A 10,058-nucleotide genomic window follows, 5' to 3' on the forward strand; every position below is an offset into this window, starting at 1 on the left:
ATACAACAAGTGCATACAGAAAAATGTAGAATTAAGCATGCTTCTACATTTAGATTACCGCTCAAGAGATGTGCCTATATTAAGGACACATTTGTGTGTGTGTATTTAAATACATATGTATAAAAACCTCACAAACACTGGTACTAATAAAAAATAAACATCAGCAGCACTATGAAGAAAACAAAGATTATAACAATTGTTCTAAAGGCATGTTGTTAACACTCTTGAGACCATTTTTGTCAGCAACAATTTACGAACTAAGACCATGTGAACGAGCATCTGCCCTTAAAGCCAAAGGAATGTGGAAAACATCTCTCTCTTTCATTCTACCATGATGCAATGCACATGATTTCATTTCCTGTTCTCTGTAACACACCAAAGTCAAGCGTCACTACAGCTCAAATCTTAACATGATCCAACATTGCAGTCTATTAGTGAGTCTCTCTATATCAGCACTGACTTTACTACATGCAAATGGGGTAAAAGTGTTTTGGTAAAAGTAGCCGCATTTAATTATTAATAATTATATGTTATATAAATATAAACGATGACATCATTTGATTTACATTATTGTTATTTTCAGCTCATTGAAGAGACAAAAATGTCTTGCCCTAACTTAACCTCAGCACATGGCCTCGAAAGAATACTGTGCATCAATTTTTATTAAAAGCAAGATATATCATGAGCAGTTTGAACAAGCTGGGTAGCGTCTTAAGTGCTTTAATGGATAGGGTCCAGAGTGAAGACCAAAATTGTGTGAAATTCAAACATTTCCATCACAGTCTAGGAATGTTATCTGATTCATTAGCCTGTTGTGTTTTTATTGGGCAAATGTCGCCCTCTGCTGTGATAAATAGGAAATGACCCATTACGAAACATTAATCATGTTTTACTACAGTAAGCATTTTAACTGTGGTATTTGTAGTAAAACTATAACCAAACCATAACCAAAAACATGTTTACTATACTTTAATTATGTACAAAAAAAAACATTTTTATAAGGATCGTACTGTAAGTAATCCTATATCTGGCAATATCTATTTTAATATATTCCTTTTCAATAAAAAAATGTAAAATGCAGCTTGAACAAAGATTTTCTTATTTATTTAACAAACAAGATTTTTTTAGTATTTTTGCCATGGGGGTGTGACGTGCTGCACAGGGGCAAACCAGCGTCTTCCTCAGAATCGACAATCACCAGAACATTCCAGATCAAGGCAGGATGGCGATCGCCAGAGTTAAAAGATACCATTGGAGGTTTAACATTTTAAAGATCAAAAACTTCCGGTTTAATTGTGCTGTATAATCTTGCTTGATTATTATGTTATAATCGCATTTATATTATTAATAAACAGTCATTTATAGGTTCGCACGCCACTTTTTGTTACGGAAACGCCTCTTCCGAGGCACGTTTGTCGCATTTCGTGACAGACCGCTCAAATTTGTCATCTAACTATTTAAAGCGGCTCGTCACACAGGCGAGTGTAGCCCAAAGGAAACGACTCTTTGCGGTGAACCATACTTGTCAACCAGCGGCAGCAAAACTTGTTGAAATTGCTCTGCGACATGTGTTTCGGTCGAGTGTTTGTAAACATGCGTCAAAAGCATGTGATTCTGCTGACGAAACACTGCGTTCGGGAACACCGGCCAATCAGAAAACGGGGGTGTGTGCGGATGGGCGGGGCTGCGCTCTGGAAAATTCTATGCTCTCGGCAACAAGGTGTGTTATAGACGATTTAAAAATGATAGGAGTTCGTCCACCGCATGCCCTCGTTATGTGGTAGAAAACTCAACGACACGCCTGTTCAGGTAAATGGGGAATTTATTCAAGAAAGATGTGAAGTCCTTGGGCATTCCAGATGATCCACCATTAGAAGAAAAAAAAACATGCATTGTAATGTGGCAGGTTGCTTAAGTTTTGTTAAACTGTGTTTACGCTCAAAGACAGAATTGCGTATTCAAGTATGTCATTGTTATTGTAAATTGTAGCCAATGTAATCGTATTTTGTCCATTTACTCTGTGATGTCCATGTGCTTCATGATAATGATGCTGTGAAACAGAAGTAACGTTATGTGTTCATTGAGATCTCTTGGGAATACCTTGAGTGGTGTTCTTCAAAATGACTTCAAAATTGCCTTTAGTTAAATATACAAAAGATGCGTGCCTTTAGTCGAGAACAAATCAAGGTGGGGTCTGCAGGGAGGAGGGTTTTCTGCTGCGACAAAGGTGTGTGTGTGTGTGTATGCGTGCGCGCGAGGATGGACTAGCCTACTTGGCGTGGCAAAGATAGGATGTTACGCAGTTCTTATTTACAAGCCAATGCGCTTTGCCCAGACCCATGTTTTCATCCGAACTGAAACCATCATCAGACAGCTTTCCCGTCAGAATACCATCTAGCAGGTCAGCTCGATATTTTCTCATCAGTATTAAGCGTATAAGGGTTCCTAACATGCATCAGTCGATTAACCAAATTGATGTACCGAGTACACAAATGTCTCAAATTTGCATGAAAACCTTGCTCAGTCATACCTAATATTATGGCTGAGTTTATATAACTTTTTAATTCTCTTGTCCTTATTTTCACTTCTGGATGTTTGGTGTTTTGTGTGACGTTTTATCCCTCTGTTAGCCACGAAATTCCCAGCTAATAATGTTTTTAGTGAAGTGCGCACCTTTTATTTCTGATGTAAACAAAGCAGGCATTTATTTTCTTATGTCGCGGGGTGGCGCTGTTTTGTATTGTGTGACTGCAGAGATTGGAGAAGTCAGCTATAAAGGGGCTTGAGTTTATTAGTGTTAAAGAATTTAGCATTGACAGCAGACGGTTCTTTAGAAGGGAGCGTGAGAAGGTTAAGAATGATGTTACGACCTCGGCTGGTAATTGAAAGGCTGTTCTGTGGATGATTAAGGATTTCATGGACCGAAAGTATGGTAATGAATGCTGTACAAAACAGGTCAAGTCTTGTCCTAGAGTAAATTTATTGTAACATTTATTTTCTACTATAAAGTTACACGTGTTGTTGCCACAATACGAGAAACTTGTGAAACAATTCTGTTCCAAAATATTACATTATGGATACCAGACTGGACTAATGTTGAATGTTACTTCATCAGACTCGAACAATATAAAATACCACTTGATTGCTCTTTAATGTTATAAATAGTTTTCATAAAATTACAATCTTCAAATGTTTCTGTACATAGTTTTCTGCTGTATTTGTGAACATAGTATTATTATTATTTTTCAGGGGATCCAGGATGGAGAGAGACCATAACACCATAAAGGTATGTGTTTACATATTGTTCGTATAGGTTTGTAATAAAGAATAAAATCTTGGTTGTGGGACTATTTTGGAGTTGCGAATCTGCAGTTTAATTCTTCTACAGCTGTCCAAGCCAAACGAGGTTAGTCACATCCCCATTGCCCTCCACCCAATTTAAACTAATATCAGTCTTTTAAAAGTCTCACTCCTTAGTGGCTCTACAGCCCTGCACACTATATTCTGTCTGCCAAGATCCTCATCCTATGCCTCGGTTTTGCTGTCATTTGTTCCGAGCGTCTACTGTGGCAGCTATCTCGAAAGTGCGTCACTCAGGGCCTGAGATTTGAGAGGTAGTCGAGGCCTGTCGGACCATTGTAGTCATCTGGCCGGGCTCCCCTACTGTTTGACATTAAGCCTAGGATGTGGAGTACTATGTAAAGATGACGCTACTAAAATTAGCCCACCTGCTGCTTGGTGCTAAATGATGACTGTATTAATAGCAACAGGAAGGGCCCTAGTTAGTGCGTACGGTTGACAAACAAACACAGACAGTAAAGGTCAAAATAATATCAGTTGTGTTGATAACGACAGAGTGTTTCTTGTCATTCAAATGTTTTGTCTTGTATCAAATGTATTGATTTAGCTTTTGTTTATTTACCACAAAATAGCCATTAAAATAGGGCAGAGGCTTTAAAAAGATGAGAGCCGAGATCAAACCTCAAACTACATTACATTCATATTTTATACCATATCCTAAACAGATTTGAAGTTTCCAGCAACCAAGTCATTTGTCTGCCACAACCAATCAAAACATATTTGATGAATTTGACACAATGAATGTTGACCACATTTAATCTGTGTTCAGACTGACTTTTTTCAAGCTTAAATGAAAGTTCATTTGTTCCTTCTGCAAGTCCAGTTGGTTCTATATCCAATTAAAGTCTATTTGCAGTGGGTCTATCTGTATCTTCCTGCATTTTTATGCCCCAATCAATACACGGTTGACAGTGTTTTTGGTGCCAAGTTGTAATGCAATAAGGGGTTATTCAAAAAGCCATTAAGCCGACATAGAAGTTCCTCCGGGCGTTAAGCAGACGTTTGATTACAAGACGTTAATTAAAGATATCCAAGAATAACATTACACACTTCATAGTGCCGTTTCATACTGTGCACCTCTCGCATATAAACTGGAACAGAGAGGAGGATTATCATTTACTGCTGGTGCCAGACTGCAGGCGGCTGCGCACCCTGCCAACTGACCTGCCTCACTTCCACACTTAGATTGAGATGTCAAAGGGAGGTGCATGCTGGGAATTGTGGTCCACGTGAAAGTGTGTCAGGCTACTCGGAGCATAGAGTTTTTAGGTTTGGAGAGATTTTAGGTGCCTGTGCTTGTCTTTTTTGATAGGATAGACGTTCTAATATCTTGTTCTAGAGAAGTGGTGCTTCTGGTCTATTAAAGCAGAGAAAACCAGAAACCACCAGAGTTGTCCATGATGTCTGACTAACTCACGACATTCTGACAATACTGATTGGCTGATTGCACCTTAAACATCTTGAGTTTACGTACAGAATGCACTCAATGTAGAATGGAAGAATAATAAAACATTTAATGCATCCCTCTCAAAATCAAGCAGGTATTGGTTAAACGTGTTATACTTTAATGAAATGTTGCTTACCAAACATTATTTTGTTCAAATTCATGACTTTTTTTAGGTTAATATAGAGACAGAACAACATTTTTGGAACAAAATGGCATATTTAAGTACGGTGGTCCATGTCAACCAGCCAAATATGGACGTTTTCCTCTGTCTGTGAACTGAATGTGTCATGTTTTTTCTTTAATTTAGCCCTTTTTTGCCAACAAATCACTTACAGATATATTTTTTAAGTGATTTGTTATAATAAACATTTTTGTATTTTTTAAACTACTGCTCTAGCATCTGTTCCCGAAGCTACTTAATATTTATTATTTTTATATTTTATGTGATAAATTGCATGTGGTGTTTGCTAAATCACTAAATTTAATGTGATTGCTAACATTTACGCTTCCTTTTTCCTTTACGTAATTTTGAATTCAGTTACATCATCTATGCTGTCTCCATGGTTACAGATCTGTACTCTTAAAACAGGAAGAGGAAACCTATAAGATACTGGTGGTGAGACGTTCCATGATTGAAAAAATCCTGTCATATTTTGTCCTGTCATACCCATCCAAATCATATAATATAAAAAATAGTTTTAACATCCATCCAGCCACATATCGATCTAACAGAATAATGTTGTCATATTGTCAGTTTTCGTGTTTATAATTCCAAGAGTCCTTCCGCCCCAACCCATATTATCTGATTTAGCTCTCCCCCGACAGCCTGGGACATTTCGAACAGGCCGAGGAAATAAGATGAGATTAAAAACGCAAGAAACAAAACAGACCAGTTGTTACATAACCCAGCTCTGCGATGTGCCTTTAAAAGCTGGAGGCTGTCAGGTGATCAGAGGAACACGGTCGTCTCAGTTCATCGAGACACCGGAGTGTTCTCGGAGAGGCAGATGAGACGCTAAAGATATGGGGGGGATGATGGGTAGACACACAGTTATAGGAGGACAGAGGGGAGAAGAGGATACCAGACAGAAGCAAACTGTTATCAAACAGCTCTGTCTCCCTCTCGGTCTTGCTCTTTATCGCTCATCATGTAGCAGCGAGCGTGTTGCCAGGTTGGATTTTTCAAGAAGCCACGTTTGTGTGGCCGTAACGGCAAAAAAGACCCAAGAATTAAGTGCTGCGTCACAATGAGCGAGAGAGATAGACGGAGACAAAGTGAGGGAGTATACACAGGGATTGTGGGAGTTCTCGCCATAACTGTCTGGGTGATCACAGCGTGTGTGTTCATATGTGTGTATTAGTGATCTATTTATGCCGACATGTGTCTGTCTGAAAAAAACAGAGCGATTCTGCTGTTGCAACAAGATGAAAATAGAGCGAGCGGGAGAGGGTGGAGGACTGGTGGAGAGAGAGCGAAGAGAGATAGGGAGGGAGGGAGGAAGAGAGAGATTTTGGATTAGTTGCTACGTCACTTTTTCACGTCGAGAGGAAAACAGCAGCTAGGAGAAGAGGATTCGGACATGTGCGATTTTCTCCTACCTGTGAGTGTGTCCCAGCCCTCCATCTATCCGTCCGCCTTTCATCCACTTCTTTTCTTCTCCATCGCTTTCCTCTCCACACTTTCACTCTCTCTGATTTCACGATTTCGTCCGTTCTCCAGAATCGCTGCTCAAACATGGATGCTGAGAATGTGATACAGTTATACAGTCCACGCTTGTGAGCGTGTGTGTGATTCAGAGGATTGGTGTGTGTGAGTCCGATGCTGGGTGTGTGATGGCGTCGCGAGGTTTGTATGATGCGAACGAGCAAAAAACGATGAACAATATAAAGCGTTAACGAAGCGAATGCTGCTCTCGAACGTTCCTTCGATACAGGCGTGAAGACTTTAGGATGCATATACTGTAAATGTTTTGTTTTGATCATTATTTGATCCAACACCGAAAGGGTCTACATTGTATGCGTAGGTTTTCAGGCGATGTTGTTGTGTATCTATACACGCCACCGTATAGAAAAGCTGGCTCCTAGTAACAGGTAAGTGATATATCACAAACTCAGAAAGGGCTTATGAGAGATCACTTTCTTACAGGTAAGACAACTTGTGAAATGAGTTTAGGGTTGGTACCCTGCGTTTTATCCTCCACATACTGTAAAAGCTCAGGTGGAAATAAGAACAGGTGCGACTCGAGATATTTTTACGCCACTAGGAACCCAAATACAATATTTTGGCTCCAGATATTGCTGGTAAATGGGACAGTTGTGTTGCAGTTTCATCCTTAAAATGTTTCCGCCGAATTACGGGAAACACACTTAATGACGCAGTCGTATGTTTACTGCATTTTTTTTTTTTTTGTGTTTGTCTCTCTCCCTGTGTCTCACCTTATATCTTAGTTCGTGTCCTAATGTAGGGTAGTTTTTAGAAAAGGGCGTACATGTTAAGGGAGGGAATCGGGGAAAGAGCTAGAATGAGAGGGAAAGAGCGAGCGGGTGAGAGAGAGAGAAATTGTTTACCTTGCTCTCTTAGTGACTGTGCACTGGCAGGCGTCCAGTTCACATGCGCTAGACTTCCTAAAGCAGCCGCATCAGAGGAGTGAGTGACAGAAGTCTGCTCCTATCTGCTGCTTCTGCTGCTCCGAGTCCTATTGGATTATCAACTGGACGATTAATCCGATTGGTCGAAAGGTAATGGTGTTATTTGGGAGTACTGTATGACGTGGGATGTTGTTGTTTTAGAGAGCTGTACTTAATAGAAATGAGTTACGCCAAAACAGTGTACATTTGATGTAGTCGAAGTAAACATATGTTTGTTCTTTATATTCTTGATTGTGACGCATCAGATATTACTACGTAATATCAATTGAAGGAATCTGGTTAAGGGTTTTTGATCCTGTATCCTCGATTCTCTTGAGGTTTTATTCGAGTTACTTATCTAACGCCGTCTCCTCGATACAGAGTTGTTGCGTGATTTGGCACCGTCAATCACTTCTTCCTCCGCTAGCTGACCACTGTGCTTCCTGTTTAGATGCATGGTGTCAAAGCAGCATCTTGCTATATGTCTGCAACTTTGCGTGTCATCTCTGCTGTCATGTAGAAGACAGTGTGACCCTTTCAGAAAACATATTTTCTCATCCGAAACCTGTTGCGCGTCTAGCAGCGCTGTCCCCAGGTTACATCGGAGTGTGCGTGTGAGGCAGAGGTTGCACTGCAGCTGTTAATGCTGCATTAGACGCCACAGACCAGAGCTATGGCAAACGCTGGTTGCACAATGGCACAAGCAGGCTGGAGGGGAGAGCATCTCCGGCTGCCTCATCATATGGGGAGGAGGGGATATTTTGAGGGATGAGACTCATGATGGAGTTAACCCACAGGCGTCTGGGCCTAGGATTTGACTGTGACGCAGATTGTAACTTGTGCTGTTTTGCACCGATATTTGGTGTGGTATTGTTTTACCCCTCGTCTGTGATATTTGTATTTGTGTCGTTCGTCCAGGAGATCATATTTGAGTTGTGTTTGTGTTATTTGTCGATGTAACTTATTTAAAAATATGAAACGCCTTTAAGGGATTGCAAATATGTGTTTACACATGTATGTATATGTTACGCATGAGTATATATACTATTTTTGTTTTGTCCAAAAGAAAGCTTTTACTGTAAAATTTCGTACATATTACATAACAGGTTGAAAGCAGGGATAAGACAAACAGAAAGGGAGAAAGCGAGAGGGGCAACCAGATACCTCTAAACAGCAACTGTCTCCATGCTCCTCTCCTCTCGGCTGGGAAACTCCCACGGGTGCTGTCCTATTAGTCAGATAAGGGTTACAGGGGCTCCTATGGCATGTTTCTTCCCTCTGTCATAGAGCTCAAAGTAAACCATATCAAACTAAAGGTTGAAAACAATACTCTGTGAAGTGCTGTACTCTGTAAATCAGTCTTTAGGAATGGAGTTGAATGTAATAAAGAATATACATGTTAAGGTTATGTTCATGCAAAAGGTTTGTCACTGATGACCAGATACATAGAGAACAATAATATTTGTTTTAATATTTTCTTAATCAGCGTTTTGTCTTGTTTTTTTGTTGTTGTCGTAAAAGCATTTTTTTCGTGTTTTAGGCACAAACCTCACTAACTTCATAACTGGCCATGACAACATAGTCTCTGTTCTCTTACAAAATGTAAACAATCCTTGTGTAAGGAATGTTTAAATACAGTCATTTAAGGGAAATCGAGTCTGATATAGACATTTTCCCACTTTGTCAGGTACTGTATGTTGCACTGATTTAGTCCTAATCCTCATGTTTGCCTCCAACAGGTGCTGCCTCACATTCCTGACTAGAAAGGACATTTTCCAGCATCTGTGCCCATTATTTAATCTGTCTGATGCAGAATGTATCAGATGTAGGTAAATTGGCTCATTTGCATAGGGGAGATACAAACACAAAATGTTTCAGACTGTAGCTATAGAGATGGAGGTGTGGACTGTTGTTATATACATACTGTTCTTCCATTATGCCAGATTTGCTAGTCAGGTTGCAAATCAGCATTGTCTTTTGTATTATTTTTCACTGGCATTATGCCACCGCATTTGCTCGTGTTCCACTTCTTGCATTTATAAAACCACATTATTTCTTTATCCTTCAAATCGATAAAAGGTGTTGCTTAAAGTTATTTTTTTCTTCATTCCATTGATTGATTAAAGTGTGGCCAGCTGAAGATGTGTGAGATTAAAGCAGCCTGCCTCTTCCCTTTCAAATCCTATCTGCTGGATTCTTCAAAGCTGTCTATTAATCTTGTTAATAATCTTGATTACTGTTTGTCAAAGAAGCGTAGCGGGGTTGGGTTTCCTGTTGAATGGGCGGTGTGAGGTTTATTGTGTTTTTTTTTATTGTGGTTTGTTGTGTCAGTCTGTCAGCAAGGATTGAGTTTTTCAGTAGCTGCTATTGAATAAAAACGATTATGTGATGATGACAATAATGCGTTTGACGTTATGGTTAAAATGTATTAACCAGCCAGAGGGTTCACTGCATGACTTTATAACTTTTGATATTTTGGTAACCAGGCACATGATAGCTCTAAATCAAAAGCAAAGCCTGGAAGAGTTGTGTTTTATAAGTAGATGAAAAAATGCCTAATTTCTGCTGACACTTATTTTGAAACAAGTGAAAAAATAAGTTTCTTAAGGGTTCTACACTGTAA

General features: G+C 39.6%; 1 long non-coding RNA gene across 1 annotated transcript; it reads left to right on the forward strand.

Annotated features, from left to right (window-relative positions):
• The first annotated feature begins 1,730 nt into the window (after positions 1–1,730).
• Positions 1,731–10,058, forward strand: LOC130545442 (uncharacterized). The gene is made up of 3 exons (XR_008961647.1): positions 1,731–1,809; positions 3,250–3,286; positions 9,175–10,058. It is a non-coding gene; the product is annotated as an uncharacterized LOC130545442 (long non-coding RNA).

The sequence above is a fragment of the Triplophysa rosa genome, linkage group LG21 (assembly GCF_024868665.1).
Source record: "Triplophysa rosa linkage group LG21, Trosa_1v2, whole genome shotgun sequence".
In the NCBI taxonomy this organism is placed as follows: domain Eukaryota; kingdom Metazoa; phylum Chordata; class Actinopteri; order Cypriniformes; family Nemacheilidae; genus Triplophysa; species Triplophysa rosa.